The sequence below is a fragment of the Eucalyptus grandis genome, chromosome 7 (genome assembly GCF_016545825.1).
Source record: "Eucalyptus grandis isolate ANBG69807.140 chromosome 7, ASM1654582v1, whole genome shotgun sequence".
Lineage (NCBI taxonomy): Eukaryota > Viridiplantae > Streptophyta > Magnoliopsida > Myrtales > Myrtaceae > Eucalyptus > Eucalyptus grandis.
In genome coordinates this window covers 8,260,435-8,283,094 of record NC_052618.1, presented here as the reverse complement: position 1 = coordinate 8,283,094, position 22,660 = coordinate 8,260,435, and the positions used below count along the sequence as shown (strand labels likewise).

Below are 22,660 nucleotides of genomic sequence, written 5' to 3'. Positions count from 1 at the left end.
GAATTTAGATGCTTAGTACTACAATGAACTGAGCTCCGAAGTAATTTTTCCCATGACAATATCGATACTTCTTCAATATATAACTCGAGCCTCCCTATACAGTGTCTTAACTTATACAAATAATGGACAAATCCACCAGGCTGCTCGCTATGTTTGAGGTCAAATGGAGAGACTTAGAAAATGATTTCAAGTGAGAAAGCCTGAACTAGTTCTACCCTATTTTGTAATGGACGGATTTGGTTAATAAAGAATTTGTGTGTGAGATTTTACAGGATAAGTATATAAACAATGATCTATTCACTTGATCATACATATGTTCAACACCTCCTCTGGAACCTGAAACCAAATAACAAAAACTCATCAGATTTGACGTAAATGTTGAGCAACATTGATGGAGTCACTAGAGAAGTGGATGAACGGCTGAGATTGAGTGTTAAAATATCGAATCATTCCTTACGTAATGGTTCAATGGCAAAAGTAGAAGGAACAAGTATAATTATCAAATCCACTTGCAGCCAAAGTCTCTCGTGTGATGATTCTTATGCTAAGCCATTCTCGAATAATCAGCACTTTCATCTTTTTAGCTCTTTTATTAAAGCATGTTTATCAAAGGAGGACTCAGGAGGGAGACAGATGGGACACTCCACTATCCAATGTCTAGCCAAACTATTCTATCTTCTGGCCCGAGCAACCAGCATAGCCTTTTCCCAATGACAAAGCTCTCTATCAGATAAAAAAAATACATGTGGACCTCATTTTTGCATGCATGATTGAATTATAAGATTATGATTATGATGCATTACTACTTTCTTTGAAATAATAACTTTAATGAGGATGTTACCAAAAAAAACATAAGTAAAGACTGAGAATTCTGAATGCTATCATCAAATCATTTGCTTTGTAATGCTTATCGTTGATAGGAACTCATATTTTCATTTACCGTCATTTGTAAAAGGTGTGATTTAATTAAACACCAATTAAAAAGATCGCAATGTGAGCAAAAACATGCCTTATAAGTGACACCACCAAATTCTTGTCATTGCAATTTGGACTTGGCATAGAACAAGACAAATGTAATTCAACCCTCATTTTTTAAGAAGATGTAATGGATCCTTAGCTTGACCGTGCACGATTTGTCTAAGTGCCTAAAAGCTGTGGTTTGATTATTCCCTCAATATATTTATTGAAGAATGCAAAGAAAATTGTTTGCCCGCATGCATATTTGAACAAGCAATGTATGAATATGAAATACCATAGTATAAACACATCAAATTGAGAGAATACACAAGATATGTGTATTCACGCACTTGGCAGTATTTGCTAGCTTCAATAGTTCTAATCAGCAGCCTTAATTATATGATAGGGCGCATAATCTGAAAGTCATCAATCCCAACTTGTTAAATAGGTGCCCTTACACTATACATCAGGTACGTAATATAATCTCAAGTCTAAGCCACGGGTATAAGGGATAGAGCAAACACTCAAGCTAAAAACAAACTACATTATGAGGCAAGCTTTCAAATTTGAAGACATGCCACTAATGAATTAAGATTTGGATCTTTCAATTAATCTCTTCATATAAGATGGCCACATCACCACTTCCAAAAATGGATGCTCCAATACAATTTGCTGGCTAATTGAATCCTAGAAAGAATAATGCGTATGGAAATAATTTACAAAATGATGTGATAGTCTGACCAACTTATTCACTATCACTTTTATAAATTAATTCTTTTAGTTGTATTTTAAGTCTTTCTTGATATTATTGAAAAGATATTTGCGTAATAAAATCTACAATTTTGCCTTGATTGGTGCATGTCTAGACACAAGCTAACTCTAAACTCTAGACCAAAATGACATTACAATTTCAGAAATAGGAGAGCTCGAAAAAGATGAGCTACTTCGACTCAAGCAATTGCGACAATAAGAAGAATAGAAAAGACTAGCTTGGCCTTGACCATAACCATGGCTAAGGAAAATCCATCACGCATGAGTGAAGGATGTTCCTTGTTGCCATCAGAGCCAAATTTTGAAGAAACAAAATAGGTTTCTTAATTGCATGAACCCAATCCTTATAAGCCCAAATGATCTAACTCTTTGTATAACATTTGAGACTGAAATGATATGCGTTAAATTCAAATACCACTCTGTCTAATTATTTTTAAAGTGTGGAGGATTTTAACATGTGGAAATGGAGTTTTACAATCAAGGATGGACATAAAATTAGATGATCAAAATTAACAAGCGCCAATATCAATTTACTCGAGAAATGAAGAAAGCTACGAGATTACAATTCTGTCATGATCAATATGGAGACATACACTGTTTTCATTAAAGTTCGGGGTGCCGGTGTCCTATTGCTGGGAAAATTGTATAATTGGTCTTAAACATATTGTGCGGAATATAATGGATTCTTAAACCTTTTTAACTAAACCAATTTAGTCATAATCTTTAAGAAAAGGTGAAATTGAGTCATCTCGACCAGGTTTCGCCTGATTTATCTGATGTGGGCAGTCCAATCATAACTGATAATTTTACGTGTAACGGCAATTGTGTGACGTGCACTAAAGTTTCTATGAAAAGTCCACTGTTTTCACTGAGATAAACGCCACCTTTGCTCGGCGGAGCGGCTAAAGCCCAAAATCGCCATAGCGCTGATGTTGGACTTAAACAAAAGGGTCGACGGTGTGCAGAGTCTCAAGGTCCAAGGTCCAAAATCGAAAATCCATGACTGAATTTACCAATAGCAGCGAAGCCGCAGCAACACCACCAGCAAGACCCATCTAAAACAAGACCATCACACAAGTACACCAAAACAAACTCACTACAAAAGAGGCATACAACAAAACAGAGGCAATTTCAACAGTAAAAATGAAAATTGCTCGACGGACCCCCTTTTTTCCCTCACTAATGACCAACTTGGGTAAAAAATCGCGTGCGATGCTCCTAATGCTAAGCCATTTACGAATAATCAGTACAGCTTAATTTTATGAAACATCTTTATAAAAAGTGGATCCGAGATGGAGTGAGGACACCCCATGATGTCATGTCTAGTTAACTATTGCATGTTCTGGGCATGAGCAACGTGCATTGCTTTTTCAAATGGAAAGTACAGACTAAGAGCTACGAATATTATTATCAAATGGAACGAGTATTATAAAATAAAAAATCTTAGTATTAACTTGTGTGCTTTTCCGCAGGCCCCTGCCTTTTGATTCACTTCTTTAGCTGGAAAGTTTTCCAATTTACCATATAGAGACTTCTTCTAATGTCATATTCAATTGGAACCTTCCATCTTTATCAACTTTCAATTTCAAAATGACATAAAATGTCAAATTAAACATAATGAAAACACTCGATAAAGCATAAAATGGCCGTGGCCGCGGCCTGTATACACAAACCCATTGAATAGCAATTTTTTATAATATTTTACATGCTGATATATTTGACTTAGGCTAATTTAGACCCTTATATCTACTTACTATCGACCATTAGTTGAAAATATGTCTTGACTTTTCATGTATCATCTCTCCAACTTTTGCGGATTTGTTAACAAAATGCTACTAGTCTCTTAATTGAGAACTTTAGCAAAAATTAGCGAAGAGGAGCATTCCAATAAAAACAGGTGATTATGGCATCTCAATTGAGAATTTTTTTTATCAGTATTTCATTAGTAGTTTGGACTTGAGCCCATGAATAGTTCTTAAGTGGCCTAAGACTCTCTCGGCCCCTTGGGTTTTCGTGTGCCACCTATATATAATATATTTCTCTTGTAATCGAGGGTGTAATATAAACAAGGGGTGCTAATTATAGTGAAATCTTCTGTTGGATATAATCATATTTTAAGGGCGAACCATGATATGGTTTGTGTTTCAATTTCTCTTTTTCGCATTTACTCTATATTTTGTTATGTTTGTGTGCCTAATCCAAACACCAACTTGGGCTAACTAGGGACAAAATGAGACATGGGAGGTTATCTCACTTTGTACGCAATCAAAGTGTATAAGGGACTTGATTATATCGGTTATTTAACTATTACCCTTTCGGTATCTAAACTGAATTATTTGTTAATTCAAGTGTCCACACAATTTTTTACCAAATTATAAATCCCAAAGTTTTCTACTTCCGGCTTTCGAGGAGCCGTTGCGCAATCGCCGGATAAATTAACGATATATTAACTTAGAAACAACGGAAAATATACGGAGAACTTTTAAAAACCGTTTCCCTCGATCGAAATCTCGACCGGGAAATCGTCAAAATAAGAATAAAAAACAGAAATAAATCTAAAATCGATCGAAATCTCGACCCGGCAAATCGTCAAAATAAAAATAAAAACGAAAAAGAGGGGTGCAACACGAGGACTTCCCGGAGGTCACCCATCCTAGTACTACTCTCGCCCAAGCACGCTTAACCGGAGTTCGATGGGATCCGGTGCATTAGTGCTGGTATGATCGCACCCGTCATGTTACGCATTGCAAACTTATTTGAAGCAAAAGCCATTTCTCGTCTTAAGAAATGTCCGCGAGTTCTACTTCCGGCTTTCGAGGAGCCGTTGCGCAATCGCCGGATAAATTAACGATATATTAACTTAGAAACAACGGAAAATATACGGAGAACTTTTAAAAACCGTTTCCCTCGATCGAAATCTCGACCCGGGAAATCGTCAAAATAAAAATAAAAAACGAAATAAATCTAAAATCGATCGAAATCTCGACCCGGCAAATCGTCAAAATAAAAATAAAAACGAAAAAGAGGGGTGCAACACGAGGACTTCCCGGGAGGTCACCCATCCTAGTACTACTCTCGCCCAAGCACGCTTAACCGGAGTTACGATGGGATCCGGTGCATTAGTGCTGGTATGATCGCACCCGTCATGTTACGCATTGCAAACTTATTTGAAGCAAAAGCCATTTTCGTCTTAAGAAATGTCCGCGAGTTCTACTTCCGGCTTTCGAGGAGCCGTTGCGCAATCGCCGGATAAATTAACGATATATTAACTTAGAAACAACGGAAAATATACGGAGAACTTTTAAAAACCGTTTCCCTCGATCGAAATCTCGACCCGGGAAATCGTGAAAATAAAAATAAAAAACGAAATAAATCTAAAATCGAACGAAATCTCGACCCGGCAAATCGTCAAAATAAAAATAAAAACGATAAAGAGGGGTGCAACACGAGGACTTCCCAGGAGGTCACCCATCCTAGTACTACTCTCGCCCAAGCACGCTTAACTTCGGAGTTCTGATGGGATCCGGTGCATTAGTGCTGGTATGATCGCACCCGTCATGTTACGCATTGCAAACTTATTTGAAGCAAAAGCCATTTCTCGTCTTAAGAAATGTCCGCGAGTTCTACTTCCGGCTTTCGAGGAGCCGTTGCGCAATCGCCGGATAAATTAACGATATATTAACTTAGAAACAACGGAAAATATACGGAGAACTTTTAAAAACCGTTTCCCTCGATCGAAATCTCGACCCGGGAAATCGTCAAAATAAGAATAAAAAACGAAATAAATCTAAAATCGATCGAAATCTCGACCCGGCAAATCGTCAAAATAAAAATAAAAACGAAAAAGAGGGGTGCAACACGAGGACTTCCCCGGAGGTCACCCATCCTAGTACTACTCTCGCCCAAGCACGCTTAACCGGAGTTACGATGGGATCCGGTGCATTAGTCTTTGGTATGATCGCACCCGTCATGTTACGCATTGCAAACTTATTTGAAGCAAAAGCCATTTCTCGTCTTAAGAAATGTCATGAGTTCTACTTCCGGCTTTCGAGCCGTTGCGCAATCGCCGGATAAATTAACGATATATTAACTTAGAAACAACGGAAAATATACGGAGAACTTTTAAAAACCGTTTCCCTCGATCGAAATCTCGACTCGGGAAATCGTCAAAATAAGAATAAAAAACAGAAATAAATCTAAAATCGATCGAAATCTCGACCCGGCAAATCGTCAAAATAAAAATAAAAACGAAAAAGAGGGGTGCAACACGAGGACTTCCCGGGAGGTCACCCATCCTAGTACTACTCTCGCCCAAGCACGCTTAACCGGAGTTCGATGGGATCCGGTGCATTAGTGCTGGTATGATCGCACCCGTCATGTTACGCATTGCAAACTTATTTGAAGCAAAAGCCATTTTCGTCTTAAGAAATGTCCGCGAGTTCTACGGCTTTCGAGGAGCCGTTGCGCAATCGCCGGATAAATTAACGATATATTAACTTAGAAACAACGGAAAATATACGGAGAACTTTTAAAAACCGTTTCCCTCGATCGAAATCTCGACTCGGGAAATCGTCAAAATAAGAATAAAAAACAGAAATAAATCTAAAATCGATCGAAATCTCGACCCGGCAAATCGTCAAAATAAAAATAAAAACGAAAAAGGGGTGCAACACGAGGACTTCCCAGGAGGTCACCCATCCTAGTACTACTCTCGCCCAAGCACGCTTAACTTCGGAGTTCTGATGGGATCCGGTGCATTAGTGCTGGTATGATCGCACCCGTCATGTTACGCATTGCAAACTTATTTGAAGCAAAAGCCATTTCTCGTCTTAAGAAATGTCCGCGAGTTCTACTTCCGGCTTTCGAGCCGTTGCGCAATCGCCGGATAAATTAACGATATATTAACTTAGAAACAACGGAAAATATACGGAGAACTTTTAAAAACCGTTTCCCTCGATCGAAATCTCGACCCGGAAATCGTCAAAATAAGAATAAAAAACAGAAATAAATCTAAAATCGATCGAAATCTCGACCCGGCAAATCGTCAAAATAAAAATAAAAACGAAAAAGAGGGGTGCAACACGAGGACTTCCCGGAGGTCACCCATCCTAGTACTACTCTCGCCCAAGCACGCTTAACCGGAGTTACGATGGGATCCGGTGCATTAGTGCTGGTATGATCGCACCCGTCATGTTACGCATTGCAAACTTATTTGAAGCAAAAGCCATTTCTCGTCTTAAGAAATGTCCGCGAGTTCTACTTCCGGCTTTCGAGGAGCCGTTGCGCAATCGCCGGATAAATTAACGATATATTAACTTAGAAACAACGGAAAATATACGGAGAACTTTTAAAAACCGTTTCCCTCGATCGAAATCTCGACTCGGGAAATCGTCAAAATAAAAAATAAAAAACAGAAATAAATCTAAAATCGATCGAAATCTCGACCCGGCAAATCGTCAAAATAAAAATAAAAACGAAAAGAGGGGTGCAACACGAGGACTTCCCGGGAGGTCACCCATCCTAGTACTACTCTCGCCCAAGCACGCTTAACCGGAGTTCGATGGGATCCGGTGCATTAGTGCTGGTATGATCGCACCCGTCATGTTACGCATTGCAAACTTATTTGAAGCAAAAGCCATTTCTCGTCTTAAGAAATGTCCGCGAGTTCTACTTCCGGCTTTCGAGGAGCCGTTGCGCAATCGCCGGATAAATTAACGATATATTAACTTAGAAACAACGGAAAATATACGGAGAACTTTTAAAAACCGTTTCCCTCGATCGAAATCTCGACCCGGGAAATCGTCAAAATAATAAAATAAAAAACAGAAATAAATCTAAAATCGATCGAAATCTCGACCCGGCAAATCGTCAAAATAAAAATAAAAACGAAAAAGGGGTGCAACACGAGGACTTCCCGGGAGGTCACCCATCCTAGTACTACTCTCGCCCAAGCACGCTTAACCGGAGTTCGATGGGATCCGGTGCATTAGTGCTGGTATGATCGCACCCGTCATGTTACGCATTGCAAACTTATTTGAAGCAAAAGCCATTTTCGTCTTAAGAAATGTCCGCGAGTTCTACTTCCGGCTTTCGAGGAGCCGTTGCGCAATCGCCGGATAAATTAACGATATATTAACTTAGAAACAACGGAAAATATACGGAGAACTTTTAAAAACCGTTTCCCTCGATCGAAATCTCGACCGGGAAATCGTCAAAATATAAGAATAAAAACGAAATAAATCTAAAATCGATCGAAATCTCGACCCGGCAAATCGTCAAAATAAAAATAAAAACGAAAAGAGGGGTGCAACACGAGGACTTCCCGGGAGGTCACCCATCCTAGTACTACTCTCGCCCAAGCACGCTTAACCGGAGTTCGATGGGATCCGGTGCATTAGTGCTGGTATGATCGCACCCGTCATGTTACGCATTGCAAACTTATTTGAAGCAAAAGCCATTTCTCGTCTTAAGAAATGTCCGCGAGTTCTACTTCCGGCTTTCGAGCCGTTGCGCAATCGCCGGATAAATTAACGATATATTAACTTAGAAACAACGGAAAATATACGGAGAACTTTTAAAAACCGTTTCCCTCGATCGAAATCTCGACCCGGGAAATCGTCAAAATAAAAATAAAAAACAGAAATAAATCTAAAATCGATCGAAATCTCGACCCGGCAAATCGTCAAAATAAAAATAAAAACGAAAAAGAGGGGTGCAACACGAGGACTTCCCGGGAGGTCACCCATCCTAGTACTACTCTCGCCCAAGCACGCTTAACTTCGGAGTTCTGATGGGATCCGGTGCATTAGTGCTGGTATGATCGCACCCGTCATGTTACGCATTGCAAACTTATTTGAAGCAAAAGCCATTTCTCGTCTTAAGAAATGTCCGCGAGTTCTACTTCCGGCTTTCGAGGAGCCGTTGCGCAATCGCCGGATAAATTAACGATATATTAACTTAGAAACAACGGAAAATATACGGAGAACTTTTAAAAACCGTTTCCCTCGATCGAAATCTCGACTCGGGAAATCGTCAAAATAAAAATAAAAAACAGAAATAAATCTAAAATCGATCGAAATCTCGACCCGGCAAATCGTCAAAATAAAAATAAAAACGAAAAAAGGGGTGCAACACGAGGACTTCCCCGGAGGTCACCCATCCTAGTACTACTCTCGCCCAAGCACGCTTAACTTCGGAGTTCTGATGGGATCCGGTGCATTAGTGCTGGTATGATCGCACCCGTCATGTTACGCATTGCAAACTTATTTGAAGCAAAAGCCATTTCTCGTCTTAAGAAATGTCCGCGAGTTCTACTTCCGGCTTTCGAGCCGTTGCGCAATCGCCGGATAAATTAACGATATATTAACTTAGAAACAACGGAAAATATACGGAGAACTTTTAAAAACCGTTTCCCTCGATCGAAATCTCGACTCGGGAAATCGTCAAAATAAGAATAAAAAACAGAAATAAATCTAAAATCGATCGAAATCTCGACCCGGCAAATCGTCAAAATAAAAATAAAAACGAAAAAGGGGTGCAACACGAGGACTTCCCGGAGGTCACCCATCCTAGTACTACTCTCGCCCAAGCACGCTTAACCGGAGTTCGATGGGATCCGGTGCATTAGTGCTGGTATGATCGCACCCGTCATGTTACGCATTGCAAACTTATTTGAAGCAAAAGCCATTTTCGTCTTAAGAAATGTCCGCGAGTTCTACTTCCGGCTTTCGAGGAGCCGTTGCGCAATCGCCGGATAAATTAACGATATATTAACTTAGAAACAACGGAAAATATACGGAGAACTTTTAAAAACCGTTTCCCTCGATCGAAATCTCGACCGGGAAATCGTCAAAATAAAAATAAAAAACAGAAATAAATCTAAAATCGATCGAAATCTCGACCCGGCAAATCGTCAAAATAAAAATAAAAAAAAAAGAGGGGTGCAACACGAGGACTTCCCGGGAGGTCACCCATCCTAGTACTACTCTCGCCCAAGCACGCTTAACCGGAGTTACGATGGGATCCGGTGCATTAGTGCTGGTATGATCGCACCCGTCATGTTACGCATTGCAAACTTATTTGAAGCAAAAGCCATTTCTCGTCTTAAGAAATGTCCGCGAGTTCTACTTCCGGCTTTCGAGCCGTTGCGCAATCGCCGGATAAATTAACGATATATTAACTTAGAAACAACGGAAAATATACGGAGAACTTTTAAAAACCGTTTCCCTCGATCGAAATCTCGACCGGAAATCGTCAAAATAAAAATAAAAAACAGAAATAAATCTAAAATCGATCGAAATCTCGACCCGGCAAATCGTCAAAATAAAAATAAAAACGAAAAAGAGGGGTGCAACACGAGGACTTCCCGGGAGGTCACCCATCCTAGTACTACTCTCGCCCAAGCACGCTTAACCGGAGTTCGATGGGATCCGGTGCATTAGTGCTGTATGATCGCACCCGTCATGTTACGCATTGCAAACTTATTTGAAGCAAAAGCCATTTCTCGTCTTAAGAAATGTCCGCGAGTTCTACTTCTGGCTTTCGAGGAGCCGTTGCGCAATCGCCGGATAAATTAACGATATATTAACTTAGAAACAACGGAAAATATACGGAGAACTTTTAAAAACCGTTTCCCTCGATCGAAATCTCGACCTGGGAAATCGCCAAAAATAAAAATAAAAAACGAAATAAATCTAAATCGAACGAAATCTCGACCCGGCAAATCGTCAAAATAAAAATAAAAACGAAAAAGAGGGGTGCAACACGAGCACTTCCCAGGAGGTCACCCATCCTAGTACTACTCTCGCCCAAGCACGCTTAACTTCGGAGTTCTGATGGGATCCGGTGCATTAGTGCTGGTATGATCGCACCCGTCATGTTACGCATTGCAAACTTATTTGAAGCAAAAGCCATTTCTCGTCTTAAGAAATGTCCGCGAGTTCTACTTCCGGCTTTCGAGGAGCCGTTGCGCAATCGCCGGATAAATTAACGATATATTAACTTAGAAACAACGGAAAATATACGGAGAACTTTTAAAAACCGTTTCCCTCGATCGAAATCTCGACCGGGAAATCGTCAAAATAAAATAAAAAACGAAATAAATCTAAAATCGATCGAAATCTCGACCCGGCAAATCGTCAAAATAAAAATAAAAACGAAAAAGGGGTGCAACACGAGGACTTCCCGGGAGGTCACCCATCCTAGTACTACTCTCGCCCAAGCACGCTTAACCGGAGTTACGATGGGATCCGGTGCATTAGTGCTGGTATGATCGCACCCGTCATGTTACGCATTGCAAACTTATTTGAAGCAAAAGCCATTTCTCGTCTTAAGAAATGTCCGGCGAGTTCTACTTCCGGCTTTCGAGGAGCCGTTGCGCAATCGCCGGATAAATTAACGATATATTAACTTAGAAACAACGGAAAATATACGGAGAACTTTTTAAAACCGTTTCCCTCGATCGAAATCTCGACCTCGGGAAATCGTCAAAATAAAAATAAAAAACAGAAATAAATCTAAAATCGATCGAAATCTCGACCCGGCAAATCGTCAAAATAAAAATAAAAACGAAAAAAGGGGTGCAACACGAGGACTTCCCGGGAGGTCACCCATCCTAGTACTACTCTCGCCCAAGCACGCTTAACCGGAGTTCGATGGGATCCGGTGCATTAGTGCTGGTATGATCGCACCCGTCATGTTACGCATTGCAAACTTATTTGAAGCAAAAGCCATTTCTCGTCTTAAGAAATGTCCGCGAGTTCTACTTCCGGCTTTCGAGCCGTTGCGCAATCGCCGGATAAATTAACGATATATTAACTTAGAAACAACGGAAAATATACGGAGAACTTTTAAAAACCGTTTCCCTCGATCGAAATCTCGACCTCGGGAAATCGTCAAAATAAAAATAAAAAACAGAAATAAATCTAAAATCGATCGAAATCTCGACCCGGCAAATCGTCAAAATAAAAATAAAAACGAAAAGAGGGGTGCAACACGAGGACTTCCCGGAGGTCACCCATCCTAGTACTACTCTCGCCCAAGCACGCTTAACCGGAGTTACGATGGGATCCGGTGCATTAGTGCTGGTATGATCGCACCCGTCATGTTACGCATTGCAAACTTATTTGAAGCAAAAGCCATTTCTCGTCTTAAGAAATGTCCGCGAGTTCTACTTCCGGCTTTCGAGCCGTTGCGCAATCGCCGGATAAATTAACGATATATTAACTTAGAAACAACGGAAAATATACGGAGAACTTTTAAAAACCGTTTCCCTCGATCGAAATCTCGACCCGGAAATCGTCAAAATAAAAATAAAAAACAGAAATAAATCTAAAATCGATCGAAATCTCGACCCGGCAAATCGTCAAAATAAAAATAAAAACGAAAAGAGGGGTGCAACACGAGGACTTCCCAGGAGGTCACCCATCCTAGTACTACTCTCGCCCAAGCACGCTTAACTTCGGAGTTCTGATGGGATCCGGTGCATTAGTGCTGGTATGATCGCACCCGTCATGTTACGCATTGCAAACTTATTTGAAGCAAAAGCCATTTCTCGTCTTAAGAAATGTCCGCGAGTTCTACTTCCGGCTTTCGAGGAGCCGTTGCGCAATCGCCGGATAAATTAACGATATATTAACTTAGAAACAACGGAAAATATACGGAGAACTTTTAAAAACCGTTTCCCTCGATCGAAATCTCGACCCGGGAAATCGTCAAAATAAAAATAAAAAACAGAAATAAATCTAAAATCGATCGAAATCTCGACCCGGCAAATCGTCAAAATAAAAATAAAAACGAAAAAGAGGGGTGCAACACGAGGACTTCCCGGGAGGTCACCCATCCTAGTACTACTCTCGCCCAAGCACGCTTAACTTCGGAGTTCTGATGGGATCCGGTGCATTAGTGCTGGTATGATCGCACCCGTCATGTTACGCATTGCAAACTTATTTGAAGCAAAAGCCATTTCTCGTCTTAAGAAATGTCCGCGAGTTCTACTTCCGGCTTTCGAGCCGTTGCGCAATCGCCGGATAAATTAACGATATATTAACTTAGAAACAACGGAAAATATACGGAGAACTTTTAAAAACCGTTTCCCTCGATCGAAATCTCGACCCGGAAATCGTCAAAATAAAATAAAAAACAGAAATAAATCTAAAATCGATCGAAATCTCGACCCGGCAAATCGTCAAAATAAAAATAAAAACGAAAAAGGGGTGCAACACGAGGACTTCCCGGGAGGTCACCCATCCTAGTACTACTCTCGCCCAAGCACGCTTAACCGGAGTTACGATGGGATCCGGTGCATTAGTGCTGGTATGATCGCACCCGTCATGTTACGCATTGCAAACTTATTTGAAGCAAAAGCCATTTCTCGTCTTAAGAAATGTCCGCGAGTTCTACTTCCGGCTTTCGAGGAGCCGTTGCGCAATCGCCGGATAAATTAACGATATATTAACTTAGAAACAACGGAAAATATACGGAGAACTTTTAAAAACCGTTTCCCTCGATCGAAATCTCGACCGGGAAATCGTCAAAATAAAAATAAAAAACAGAAATAAATCTAAAATCGATCGAAATCTCGACCCGGCAAATCGTCAAAATAAAAATAAAAACGAAAAAGAGGGGTGCAACACGAGGACTTCCCGGGAGGTCACCCATCCTAGTACTACTCTCGCCCAAGCACGCTTAACCGGAGTTCGATGGGATCCGGTGCATTAGTGCTGGTATGATCGCACCCGTCATGTTACGCATTGCAAACTTATTTGAAGCAAAAGCCATTTCTCGTCTTAAGAAATGTCCGCGAGTTCTACTTCCGGCTTTCGAGCCGTTGCGCAATCGCCGGATAAATTAACGATATATTAACTTAGAAACAACGGAAAATATACGGAGAACTTTTAAAAACCGTTTCCCTCGATCGAAATCTCGACCCGGGAAATCGTCAAAATAATAAAATAAAAAACAGAAATAAATCTAAAATCGATCGAAATCTCGACCCGGCAAATCGTCAAAATAAAAATAAAAACGAAAAAGAGGGGTGCAACACGAGGACTTCCCGGGAGGTCACCCATCCTAGTACTACTCTCGCCCAAGCACGCTTAACTTCGGAGTTCTGATGGGATCCGGTGCATTAGTGCTGGTATGATCGCACCCGTCATGTTACGCATTGCAAACTTATTTGAAGCAAAAGCCATTTCTCGTCTTAAGAAATGTCCGCGAGTTCTACTTCCGGCTTTCGAGGAGCCGTTGCGCAATCGCCGGATAAATTAACGATATATTAACTTAGAAACAACGGAAAATATACGGAGAACTTTTAAAAACCGTTTCCCTCGATCGAAATCTCGACCCGGGAAATCGTCAAAATAAAAATAAAAAACAGAAATAAATCTAAAATCGATCGAAATCTCGACCCGGCAAATCGTCAAAATAAAAATAAAAACGAAAAGAGGGGTGCAACACGAGGACTTCCCGGGAGGTCACCCATCCTAGTACTACTCTCGCCCAAGCACGCTTAACCGGAGTTACGATGGGATCCGGTGCATTAGTGCTGGTATGATCGCACCCGTCATGTTACGCATTGCAAACTTATTTGAAGCAAAAGCCATTTCTCGTCTTAAGAAATGTCCGCGAGTTCTACTTCCGGCTTTCGAGGAGCCGTTGCGCAATCGCCGGATAAATTAACGATATATTAACTTAGAAACAACGGAAAATATACGGAGAACTTTTAAAAACCGTTTCCCTCGATCGAAATCTCGACCCGGAAATCGTCAAAATAAAAATAAAAAACGAAATAAATCTAAAATCGATCGAAATCTCGACCCGGCAAATCGTCAAAATAAAAATAAAAACGAAAAAGAGGGGTGCAACACGAGGACTTCCCAGGAGGTCACCCATCCTAGTACTACTCTCGCCCAAGCACGCTTAACTTCGGAGTTATGATGGGATCCGGTGCATTAGTGCTGGTATGATCGCACCCGTCATGTTACGCATTGCAAACTTATTTGAAGCAAAAGCCATTTCTCGTCTTAAGAAATGTCCGCGAGTTCTACTTCCGGCTTTCGAGGAGCCGTTGCGCAATCGCCGGATAAATTAACGATATATTAACTTAGAAACAACGGAAAATATACGGAGAACTTTTAAAAACCGTTTCCCTCGATCGAAATCTCGACCCGGGAAATCGTCAAAATAAAAAAAAAACAGAAATAAATCTAAAATCGATCGAAATCTCGACCCGGCAAATCGTCAAAATAAAAATAAAAACGAAAAAGAGGGGTGCAACACGAGGACTTCCCGGGAGGTCACCCATCCTAGTACTACTCTCGCCCAAGCACGCTTAACCGGAGTTACGATGGGATCCGGTGCATTAGTGCTGGTATGATCGCACCCGTCATGTTACGCATTGCAAACTTATTTGAAGCAAAAGCCATTTCTCGTCTTAAGAAATGTCCGCGAGTTCTACTTCCGGCTTTCGAGGAGCCGTTGCGCAATCGCCGGATAAATTAACGATATATTAACTTAGAAACAACGGAAAATATACGGAGAACTTTTAAAAACCGTTTCCCTCGATCGAAATCTCGACTCGGGAAATCGTCAAAATAAAAATAAAAAACAGAAATAAATCTAAAATCGATCGAAATCTCGACCCGGCAAATCGTCAAAATAAAAATAAAAACGAAAAAGAGGGGTGCAACACGAGGACTTCCCAGGAGGTCACCCATCCTAGTACTACTCTCGCCCAAGCACGCTTAACTTCGGAGTTATGATGGGATCCGGTGCATTAGTGCTGGTATGATCGCACCCGTCATGTTACGCATTGCAAACTTATTTGAAGCAAAAGCCATTTCTCGTCTTAAGAAATGTCCGCGAGTTCTACTTCCGGCTTTCGAGCCGTTGCGCAATCGCCGGATAAATTAACGATATATTAACTTAGAAACAACGGAAAATATACGGAGAACTTTTAAAAACCGTTTCCCTCGATCGAAATCTCGACCGGGAAATCGTCAAAATAAAAATAAAAAACAGAAATAAATCTAAAATCGATCGAAATCTCGACCCGGCAAATCGTCAAAATAAAAATAAAAACGAAAAAGAGGGGTGCAACACGAGGACTTCCCGGAGGTCACCCATCCTAGTACTACTCTCGCCCAAGCACGCTTAACCGGAGTTCGATGGGATCCGGTGCATTAGTGCTGGTATGATCGCACCCGTCATGTTACGCATTGCAAACTTATTTGAAGCAAAAGCCATTTCTCGTCTTAAGAAATGTCCGCGAGTTCTACTTCCGGCTTTCGAGGAGCCGTTGCGCAATCGCCGGATAAATTAACGATATATTAACTTAGAAACAACGGAAAATATACGGAGAACTTTTAAAAACCGTTTCCCTCGATCGAAATCTCGACCCGGAAATCGTCAAAATAAAAATAAAAAACAGAAATAAATCTAAAATCGATCGAAATCTCGACCCGGCAAATCGTCAAAATAAAAATAAAAACGAAAAAAAGGGGTGCAACACGAGGACTTCCCAGGAGGTCACCCATCCTAGTACTACTCTCGCCCAAGCACGCTTAACCGGAGTTACGATGGGATCCGGTGCATTAGTGCTGGTATGATCGCACCCGTCATGTTACGCATTGCAAACTTATTTGAAGCAAAAGCCATTTCTCGTCTTAAGAAATGTCCCGAGAGTTCTACTTCCGGCTTTCGAGCCGTTGCGCAATCGCCGGATAAATTAACGATATATTAACTTAGAAACAACGGAAAATATACGGAGAACTTTTAAAAACCGTTTCCCTCGATCGAAATCTCGACCCGGGAAATCGTCAAAATAAAAATAAAAAACAGAAATAAATCTAAAATCGATCGAAATCTCGACCCGGCAAATCGTCAAAATAAAAATAAAAACGAAAAGAGGGGTGCAACACGAGGACTTCCCGGGAGGTCACCCATCCTAGTACTACTCTCGCCCAAGCACGCTTAACCGGAGTTCGATGGGATCCGGTGCATTAGTGCTGGTATGATCGCACCCGTCATGTTACGCATTGCAAACTTATTTGAAGCAAAAGCCATTTCTCGTCTTAAGAAATGTCCGCGAGTTCTACTTCCGGCTTTCGAGCCGTTGCGCAATCGCCGGATAAATTAACGATATATTAACTTAGAAACAACGGAAAATATACGGAGAACTTTTAAAAACCGTTTCCCTCGATCGAAATCTCGACCCGGGAAATCGTCAAAATAAAATAAAAAACAGAAATAAATCTAAAATCGATCGAAATCTCGACCCGGCAAATCGTCAAAATAAAAATAAAAACGAAAAAGAGGGGTGCAACACGAGGACTTCCCGGAGGTCACCCATCCTAGTACTACTCTCGCCCAAGCACGCTTAACCGGAGTTCGATGGGATCCGGTGCATTAGTGCTGGTATGATCGCACCCGTCATGTTACGCATTGCAAACTTATTTGAAGCAAAAGCCATTTCTCGTCTTAAGAAATGTCCGCGAGTTCTACTTCCGGCTTTCGAGCCGTTGCGCAATCGCCGGATAAATTAACGATATATTAACTTAGAAACAACGGAAAATATACGGAGAACTTTTAAAAACCGTTTCCCTCGATCGAAATCTCGACCCGGAAATCGTCAAAATAAGAATAAAAAAACAGAAATAAATCTAAAATCGATCGAAATCTCGACCCGGCAAATCGTCAAAATAAAAATAAAAACGAAAAAGAGGGGTGCAACACGAGGACTTCCCAGGAGGTCACCCATCCTAGTACTACTCTCGCCCAAGCACGCTTAACTTCGGAGTTATGATGGGATCCGGTGCATTAGTGCTGGTATGATCGCACCCGTCATGTTACGCATTGCAAACTTATTTGAAGCAAAAGCCATTTCTCGTCTTAAGAAATGTCCGCGAGTTCTACTTCCGGCTTTCGAGGAGCCGTTGCGCAATCGCCGGATAAATTAACGATATATTAACTTAGAAACAACGGAAAATATACGGAGAACTTTTAAAAACCGTTTCCCTCGATCGAAATCTCGACCGGGAAATCGTCAAAATAAAAATAAAAAACAGAAATAAATCTAAAATCGATCGAAATCTCGACCCGGCAAATCGTCAAAATAAAAATAAAAACGAAAAAGAGGGGTGCAACACGAGGACTTCCCGGGAGGTCACCCATCCTAGTACTACTCTCGCCCAAGCACGCTTAACCGGAGTTACGATGGGATCCGGTGCATTAGTGCTGGTATGATCGCACCCGTCATGTTACGCATTGCAAACTCATTTGAAGCAAAAGCCATTTATGGTCTTAAGAAATGTCCGCAGAGTTGTACTTCCGGCTTTCGAGGAGCCATTGCGCAATCGCCGGATAAATTAACGATATATTAACTGAGAAATAACGGAAAATATACGGAGAACTTTTAAAAACCGTTTCCCTCGATCGAAATCTCGACCCGGGAAATCGTGAAAATAAAAATAAAAAAAGAAATAAATCTTAAATTGAACGAAATCTCGACCCGGCAAATCGTCAAAATAAAAATAAAAACGAAAAAGAGGGGTGCAACACGAGGACTTCCCAGGAGGTCACCCATCCTAGTACTACTCTCGCCCAAGCACGCTTAACCGGAGTTCGATGGGATCCGGTGCATTAGTGCTGGTATGATCGCACCCGTCATGTTACGCATTGCAAACTTATTTGAAGCAAAAGCCATTTCTCGTCTTAAGAAATGTCCGCGAGTTCTACTTCCGGCTTTCGAGGAGCCGTTGCGCAATCGCCGGATAAATTAACGATATATTAACTTAGAAACAACGGAAAATATACGGAGAACTTTTAAAAACCGTTTCCCTCGATCGAAATCTCGACCGGGAAATCGTCAAAATAAAAATAAAAAACGAAATAAATCTAAAATCGATCGAAATCTCGACCCGGCAAATCGTCAAAATAAAAATAAAAACGAAAAAAAGGGGTGCAACACGAGGACTTCCCAGGAGGTCACCCATCCTAGTACTACTCTCGCCCAAGCACGCTTAACCGGAGTTACGATGGGATCCGGTGCATTAGTGCTGGTATGATCGCACCCGTCATGTTACGCATTGCAAACTTATTTGAAGCAAAAGCCATTTCTCGTCTTAAGAAATGTCCGCGAGTTCTACTTCCGGCTTTCGAGGAGCCGTTGCGCAATCGCCGGATAAATTAACGATATATTAACTTAGAAACAACGGAAAATATACGGAGAACTTTTAAAAACCGTTTCCCTCGATCGAAATCTCGACCGGGAAATCGTCAAAATAAAAAATAAAAAACAGAAATAAATCTAAAATCGATCGAAATCTCGACCCGGCAAATCGTCAAAATAAAAATAAAAACGAAAAAGGGGTGCAACACGAGGACTTCCCAGGAGGTCACCCATCCTAGTACTACTCTCGCCCAAGCACGCTTAACCGGAGTTACGATGGGATCCGGTGCATTAGTGCTGGTATGATCGCACCCGTCATGTTACGCATTGCAAACTTATTTGAAGCAAAAGCCATTTCTCGTCTTAAGAAATGTCCGCGAGTTCTACTTCCGGCTTTCGAGGAGCCGTTGCGCAATCGCCGGATAAATTAACGATATATTAACTTAGAAACAACGGAAAATATACGGAGAACTTTTAAAAACCGTTTCCCTCGATCGAAATCTCCCGGGAAATCGTCAAAATAAAAATAAAAAACAGAAATAAATCTAAAATCGATCGAAATCTCGACCCGGCAAATCGTCAAAATAAAAATAAAAACGAAAAAGAGGGGTGCAACACGAGGACTTCCCAGGAGGTCACCCATCCTAGTACTACTCTCGCCCAAGCACGCTTAACTTCGGAGTTCTGATGGGATCCGGTGCATTAGTGCTGGTATGATCGCACCCGTCATGTTACGCATTGCAAACTTATTTGAAGCAAAAGCCATTTTCGTCTTAAGAAATGTCCGGCGAGTTCTACTTCCGGCTTTCGAGGAGCCGTTGCGCAATCGCCGGATAAATTAACGATGTATTAACTTAGAAACAACGGAAAATATACGGAGAACTTTTAAAAACCGTTTCCCTCGATCGAAATGTCGACCCGGAAATCGTCAAAATAAAAATAAAAAACGAAATAAATCTAAAATCGATCGAAATCTCGACCCGGCAAATCGTCAAAATAAAAGTAAAAACGAAAAAGAGGGGTGCAACACGAGGACTTCCCAGGAGGTCACCCATCCTAGTACTACTCTCGCCCAAGCACGCTTAACCGGAGTTCGATGGGATCCGGTGCATTAGTGCTGGTATGATCGCACCCGTCATGTTACGCATTGCAAACTTATTTGAAGCAAAAGCCATTTTCGTCTTAAGAAATGTCCGCGAGTTCTACTTCCGGCTTTCGAGGAGCCGTTGCGCAATCGCCGGATAAATTAACGATATATTAACTTAGAAACAACGGAAAATATACGGAGAACTTTTAAAACCGTTTCCCTCGATCGAAATCTCGACCCGGCAAATCGTCAAAATAAAAATAAAAAACGAAATAAATCTAAAATCGATCGAAATCTCGACCCGGCAAATCGTCAAAATAAAAATAAAAACGAAAAAAAGGGGTGCAACACGAGGACTTCCCAGGAGGTCACCCATCCTAGTACTACTCTCGCCCAAGCACGCTTAACCGGAGTTACGATGGGATCCGGTGCATTAGTGCTGGTATGATCGCACCCGTCATGTTACGCATTGCAAACTTATTTGAAGCAAAAGCCATTTTCGTCTTAAGAAATGTCCGCGAGTTCTACTTCCGGCTTTCGAGCCGTTGCGCAATCGCCGGATAAATTAACGATATATTAACTTAGAAACAACGGAAAATATACGGAGAACTTTTAAAAACCGTTTCCCTCGATCGAAATCTCGACCCGGGAAATCGTCAAAATAAAAATAAAAAACAGAAATAAATCTAAAATCGATCGAAATCTCGACCGGCAAATCGTCAAAATAAAAATAAAAACGAAAAGAGGGGTGCAACACGAGGACTTCCCAGGAGGTCACCCATCCTAGTACTACTCTCGCCCAAGCACGCTTAACTTCGGAGTTATGATGGGATCCGGTGCATTAGTGCTGGTATGATCGCACCCGTCATGTTACGCATTGCAAACTTATTTGAAGCAAAAGCCATTTCTCGTCTTAAGAAATGTCCGCGAGTTCTACTTCCGGCTTTCGAGCCGTTGCGCAATCGCCGGATAAATTAACGATATATTAACTTAGAAACAACGGAAAATATACGGAGAACTTTTAAAAACCGTTTCCCTCGATCGAAATCTCGACCGGGAAATCGTCAAAATAAGAATAAAATAAAACAGAAATAAATCTAAAATCGATCGAAATCTCGACCCGGCAAATCGTCAAAATAAAAATAAAAACGAAAAAGAGGGTGCAACACGAGGACTTCCCGGGAGGTCACCCATCCTAGTACTACTCTCGCCCAAGCACGCTTAACCGGAGTTACGATGGGATCCGGTGCATTAGTGCTGGTATGATCGCACCCGTCATGTTACGCATTGCAAACTTATTTGAAGCAAAAGCCATTTCTCGTCTTAAGAAATGTCCGCGAGTTCTACTTCCGGCTTTCGAGCCGTTGCGCAATCGCCGGATAAATTAACGATATATTAACTTAGAAACAACGGAAAATATACGGAGAACTTTTAAAAACCGTTTCCCTCGATCGAAATCTCGACTCGGGAAATCGTCAAAATAAAAATAAAAAACAGAAATAAATCTAAAATCGATCGAAATCTCGACCCGGCAAATCGTCAAAATAAAAATAAAAACGAAAAAGAGGGGTGCAACACGAGGACTTCCCGGGAGGTCACCCATCCTAGTACTACTCTCGCCCAAGCACGCTTAACTTCGGAGTTCTGATGGGATCCGGTGCATTAGTGCTGGTATGATCGCACCCGTCATGTTACGCATTGCAAACTTATTTGAAGCAAAAGCCATTTCTCGTCTTAAGAAATGTCCGCGAGTTCTACTTCCGGCTTTCGAGCCGTTGCGCAATCGCCGGATAAATTAACGATATATTAACTTAGAAACAACGGAAAATATACGGAGAACTTTTAAAAACCGTTTCCCTCGATCGAAATCTCGACCGGGAAATCGTCAAAATAAAAATAAAAAACAGAAATAAATCTAAAATCGATCGAAATCTCGACCCGGCAAATCGTCAAAATAAAAATAAAAACGAAAAAGAGGGGTGCAACACGAGGACTTCCCGGGAGGTCACCCATCCTAGTACTACTCTCGCCCAAGCACGCTTAACCGGAGTTACGATGGGATCCGGTGCATTAGTGCTGGTATGATCGCACCCGTCATGTTACGCATTGCAAACTTATTTGAAGCAAAAGCCATTTCTCGTCTTAAGAAATGTCCGCGAGTTCTACTTCCGGCTTTCGAGCCGTTGCGCAATCGCCGGATAAATTAACGATATATTAACTTAGAAACAACGGAAAATATACGGAGAACTTTTAAAAACCGTTTCCCTCGATCGAAATCTCGACCCGGGAAATCGTCAAAATAATAAAATAAAAAACAGAAATAAATCTAAAATCGATCGAAATCTCGACCCGGCAAATCGTCAAAATAAAAATAAAAACGAAAAGAGGGGTGCAACACGAGGACTTCCCGGAGGTCACCCATCCTAGTACTACTCTCGCCCAAGCACGCTTAACCGGAGTTACGATGGGATCCGGTGCATTAGTGCTGGTATGATCGCACCCGTCATGTTACGCATTGCAAACTTATTTGAAGCAAAAGCCATTTCTCGTCTTAAGAAATGTCCGCGAGTTCTACTTCCGGCTTTCGAGGAGCCGTTGCGCAATCGCCGGATAAATTAACGATATATTAACTTAGAAACAACGGAAAATATACGGAGAACTTTTAAAAACCGTTTCCC

The 22,660-nt window shown here is 41.3% G+C and overlaps 44 non-coding genes and 1 pseudogene across 44 annotated transcripts; all 45 read right to left on the bottom strand.

Annotated features, from left to right (window-relative positions):
- Nucleotides 1–4,344: 4,344 nt before the first annotated feature.
- On the bottom strand, nucleotides 4,345–4,459 carry LOC120296489. The gene has a single exon (XR_005553443.1). It is a non-coding gene; the product is annotated as a 5S ribosomal RNA (ribosomal RNA).
- A 294-nt stretch (nucleotides 4,460–4,753) lies between these two features.
- Nucleotides 4,754–4,870, bottom strand: LOC120296473. The gene has a single exon (XR_005553427.1). It is a non-coding gene; the product is annotated as a 5S ribosomal RNA (ribosomal RNA).
- A 293-nt stretch (nucleotides 4,871–5,163) lies between these two features.
- Nucleotides 5,164–5,282, bottom strand: LOC120296475. Its single transcript, XR_005553429.1, has one exon. It is a non-coding gene; the product is annotated as a 5S ribosomal RNA (ribosomal RNA).
- Nucleotides 5,283–5,576: 294 nt separating this feature from the next.
- Nucleotides 5,577–5,694, bottom strand: LOC120296510 (annotated as a pseudogene).
- Nucleotides 5,695–5,985: 291 nt separating this feature from the next.
- On the bottom strand, nucleotides 5,986–6,101 carry LOC120296580. Its single transcript, XR_005553527.1, has one exon. It is a non-coding gene; the product is annotated as a 5S ribosomal RNA (ribosomal RNA).
- Nucleotides 6,102–6,389: 288 nt separating this feature from the next.
- LOC120296464 lies at nucleotides 6,390–6,508 on the bottom strand. The gene has a single exon (XR_005553418.1). It is a non-coding gene; the product is annotated as a 5S ribosomal RNA (ribosomal RNA).
- Nucleotides 6,509–6,799: 291 nt separating this feature from the next.
- On the bottom strand, nucleotides 6,800–6,915 carry LOC120296504. The gene has a single exon (XR_005553458.1). It is a non-coding gene; the product is annotated as a 5S ribosomal RNA (ribosomal RNA).
- A 295-nt stretch (nucleotides 6,916–7,210) lies between these two features.
- Nucleotides 7,211–7,326, bottom strand: LOC120296579. Its single transcript, XR_005553526.1, has one exon. It is a non-coding gene; the product is annotated as a 5S ribosomal RNA (ribosomal RNA).
- A 295-nt stretch (nucleotides 7,327–7,621) lies between these two features.
- Nucleotides 7,622–7,737, bottom strand: LOC120296578. Its single transcript, XR_005553525.1, has one exon. It is a non-coding gene; the product is annotated as a 5S ribosomal RNA (ribosomal RNA).
- A 292-nt stretch (nucleotides 7,738–8,029) lies between these two features.
- LOC120296577 lies at nucleotides 8,030–8,145 on the bottom strand. Its single transcript, XR_005553524.1, has one exon. It is a non-coding gene; the product is annotated as a 5S ribosomal RNA (ribosomal RNA).
- A 292-nt stretch (nucleotides 8,146–8,437) lies between these two features.
- Nucleotides 8,438–8,556, bottom strand: LOC120296547. Its single transcript, XR_005553495.1, has one exon. It is a non-coding gene; the product is annotated as a 5S ribosomal RNA (ribosomal RNA).
- Nucleotides 8,557–8,850: 294 nt separating this feature from the next.
- Nucleotides 8,851–8,969, bottom strand: LOC120296549. The gene has a single exon (XR_005553497.1). It is a non-coding gene; the product is annotated as a 5S ribosomal RNA (ribosomal RNA).
- A 290-nt stretch (nucleotides 8,970–9,259) lies between these two features.
- On the bottom strand, nucleotides 9,260–9,374 carry LOC120296488. Its single transcript, XR_005553442.1, has one exon. It is a non-coding gene; the product is annotated as a 5S ribosomal RNA (ribosomal RNA).
- Nucleotides 9,375–9,665: 291 nt separating this feature from the next.
- On the bottom strand, nucleotides 9,666–9,782 carry LOC120296472. Its single transcript, XR_005553426.1, has one exon. It is a non-coding gene; the product is annotated as a 5S ribosomal RNA (ribosomal RNA).
- Nucleotides 9,783–10,072: 290 nt separating this feature from the next.
- On the bottom strand, nucleotides 10,073–10,187 carry LOC120296508. Its single transcript, XR_005553461.1, has one exon. It is a non-coding gene; the product is annotated as a 5S ribosomal RNA (ribosomal RNA).
- A 294-nt stretch (nucleotides 10,188–10,481) lies between these two features.
- Nucleotides 10,482–10,600, bottom strand: LOC120296548. Its single transcript, XR_005553496.1, has one exon. It is a non-coding gene; the product is annotated as a 5S ribosomal RNA (ribosomal RNA).
- A 290-nt stretch (nucleotides 10,601–10,890) lies between these two features.
- Nucleotides 10,891–11,007, bottom strand: LOC120296471. Its single transcript, XR_005553425.1, has one exon. It is a non-coding gene; the product is annotated as a 5S ribosomal RNA (ribosomal RNA).
- Nucleotides 11,008–11,303: 296 nt separating this feature from the next.
- Nucleotides 11,304–11,419, bottom strand: LOC120296576. Its single transcript, XR_005553523.1, has one exon. It is a non-coding gene; the product is annotated as a 5S ribosomal RNA (ribosomal RNA).
- A 292-nt stretch (nucleotides 11,420–11,711) lies between these two features.
- LOC120296503 lies at nucleotides 11,712–11,827 on the bottom strand. Its single transcript, XR_005553457.1, has one exon. It is a non-coding gene; the product is annotated as a 5S ribosomal RNA (ribosomal RNA).
- A 290-nt stretch (nucleotides 11,828–12,117) lies between these two features.
- On the bottom strand, nucleotides 12,118–12,236 carry LOC120296453. The gene has a single exon (XR_005553407.1). It is a non-coding gene; the product is annotated as a 5S ribosomal RNA (ribosomal RNA).
- Nucleotides 12,237–12,531: 295 nt separating this feature from the next.
- LOC120296546 lies at nucleotides 12,532–12,650 on the bottom strand. The gene has a single exon (XR_005553494.1). It is a non-coding gene; the product is annotated as a 5S ribosomal RNA (ribosomal RNA).
- Nucleotides 12,651–12,938: 288 nt separating this feature from the next.
- On the bottom strand, nucleotides 12,939–13,055 carry LOC120296470. Its single transcript, XR_005553424.1, has one exon. It is a non-coding gene; the product is annotated as a 5S ribosomal RNA (ribosomal RNA).
- A 294-nt stretch (nucleotides 13,056–13,349) lies between these two features.
- LOC120296574 lies at nucleotides 13,350–13,465 on the bottom strand. Its single transcript, XR_005553521.1, has one exon. It is a non-coding gene; the product is annotated as a 5S ribosomal RNA (ribosomal RNA).
- Nucleotides 13,466–13,759: 294 nt separating this feature from the next.
- LOC120296545 lies at nucleotides 13,760–13,878 on the bottom strand. Its single transcript, XR_005553493.1, has one exon. It is a non-coding gene; the product is annotated as a 5S ribosomal RNA (ribosomal RNA).
- Nucleotides 13,879–14,172: 294 nt separating this feature from the next.
- On the bottom strand, nucleotides 14,173–14,289 carry LOC120296469. The gene has a single exon (XR_005553423.1). It is a non-coding gene; the product is annotated as a 5S ribosomal RNA (ribosomal RNA).
- Nucleotides 14,290–14,582: 293 nt separating this feature from the next.
- On the bottom strand, nucleotides 14,583–14,701 carry LOC120296558. Its single transcript, XR_005553506.1, has one exon. It is a non-coding gene; the product is annotated as a 5S ribosomal RNA (ribosomal RNA).
- A 293-nt stretch (nucleotides 14,702–14,994) lies between these two features.
- On the bottom strand, nucleotides 14,995–15,111 carry LOC120296468. Its single transcript, XR_005553422.1, has one exon. It is a non-coding gene; the product is annotated as a 5S ribosomal RNA (ribosomal RNA).
- Nucleotides 15,112–15,406: 295 nt separating this feature from the next.
- Nucleotides 15,407–15,525, bottom strand: LOC120296557. Its single transcript, XR_005553505.1, has one exon. It is a non-coding gene; the product is annotated as a 5S ribosomal RNA (ribosomal RNA).
- Nucleotides 15,526–15,816: 291 nt separating this feature from the next.
- On the bottom strand, nucleotides 15,817–15,931 carry LOC120296487. Its single transcript, XR_005553441.1, has one exon. It is a non-coding gene; the product is annotated as a 5S ribosomal RNA (ribosomal RNA).
- Nucleotides 15,932–16,225: 294 nt separating this feature from the next.
- Nucleotides 16,226–16,342, bottom strand: LOC120296435. The gene has a single exon (XR_005553389.1). It is a non-coding gene; the product is annotated as a 5S ribosomal RNA (ribosomal RNA).
- A 292-nt stretch (nucleotides 16,343–16,634) lies between these two features.
- On the bottom strand, nucleotides 16,635–16,750 carry LOC120296573. Its single transcript, XR_005553520.1, has one exon. It is a non-coding gene; the product is annotated as a 5S ribosomal RNA (ribosomal RNA).
- Nucleotides 16,751–17,041: 291 nt separating this feature from the next.
- On the bottom strand, nucleotides 17,042–17,156 carry LOC120296485. Its single transcript, XR_005553439.1, has one exon. It is a non-coding gene; the product is annotated as a 5S ribosomal RNA (ribosomal RNA).
- A 292-nt stretch (nucleotides 17,157–17,448) lies between these two features.
- On the bottom strand, nucleotides 17,449–17,567 carry LOC120296556. The gene has a single exon (XR_005553504.1). It is a non-coding gene; the product is annotated as a 5S ribosomal RNA (ribosomal RNA).
- A 294-nt stretch (nucleotides 17,568–17,861) lies between these two features.
- Nucleotides 17,862–17,978, bottom strand: LOC120296467. Its single transcript, XR_005553421.1, has one exon. It is a non-coding gene; the product is annotated as a 5S ribosomal RNA (ribosomal RNA).
- A 295-nt stretch (nucleotides 17,979–18,273) lies between these two features.
- LOC120296561 lies at nucleotides 18,274–18,389 on the bottom strand. The gene has a single exon (XR_005553509.1). It is a non-coding gene; the product is annotated as a 5S ribosomal RNA (ribosomal RNA).
- Nucleotides 18,390–18,682: 293 nt separating this feature from the next.
- On the bottom strand, nucleotides 18,683–18,799 carry LOC120296434. Its single transcript, XR_005553388.1, has one exon. It is a non-coding gene; the product is annotated as a 5S ribosomal RNA (ribosomal RNA).
- Nucleotides 18,800–19,092: 293 nt separating this feature from the next.
- On the bottom strand, nucleotides 19,093–19,209 carry LOC120296433. Its single transcript, XR_005553387.1, has one exon. It is a non-coding gene; the product is annotated as a 5S ribosomal RNA (ribosomal RNA).
- Nucleotides 19,210–19,501: 292 nt separating this feature from the next.
- Nucleotides 19,502–19,620, bottom strand: LOC120296442. The gene has a single exon (XR_005553396.1). It is a non-coding gene; the product is annotated as a 5S ribosomal RNA (ribosomal RNA).
- A 293-nt stretch (nucleotides 19,621–19,913) lies between these two features.
- LOC120296560 lies at nucleotides 19,914–20,029 on the bottom strand. The gene has a single exon (XR_005553508.1). It is a non-coding gene; the product is annotated as a 5S ribosomal RNA (ribosomal RNA).
- A 292-nt stretch (nucleotides 20,030–20,321) lies between these two features.
- Nucleotides 20,322–20,438, bottom strand: LOC120296432. The gene has a single exon (XR_005553386.1). It is a non-coding gene; the product is annotated as a 5S ribosomal RNA (ribosomal RNA).
- A 289-nt stretch (nucleotides 20,439–20,727) lies between these two features.
- LOC120296555 lies at nucleotides 20,728–20,846 on the bottom strand. The gene has a single exon (XR_005553503.1). It is a non-coding gene; the product is annotated as a 5S ribosomal RNA (ribosomal RNA).
- A 293-nt stretch (nucleotides 20,847–21,139) lies between these two features.
- LOC120296476 lies at nucleotides 21,140–21,256 on the bottom strand. Its single transcript, XR_005553430.1, has one exon. It is a non-coding gene; the product is annotated as a 5S ribosomal RNA (ribosomal RNA).
- Nucleotides 21,257–21,548: 292 nt separating this feature from the next.
- LOC120296544 lies at nucleotides 21,549–21,667 on the bottom strand. The gene has a single exon (XR_005553492.1). It is a non-coding gene; the product is annotated as a 5S ribosomal RNA (ribosomal RNA).
- Nucleotides 21,668–21,958: 291 nt separating this feature from the next.
- LOC120296466 lies at nucleotides 21,959–22,075 on the bottom strand. The gene has a single exon (XR_005553420.1). It is a non-coding gene; the product is annotated as a 5S ribosomal RNA (ribosomal RNA).
- Nucleotides 22,076–22,368: 293 nt separating this feature from the next.
- On the bottom strand, nucleotides 22,369–22,484 carry LOC120296502. The gene has a single exon (XR_005553456.1). It is a non-coding gene; the product is annotated as a 5S ribosomal RNA (ribosomal RNA).
- Between the last annotated feature and the right edge of the window lie 176 nt (nucleotides 22,485–22,660).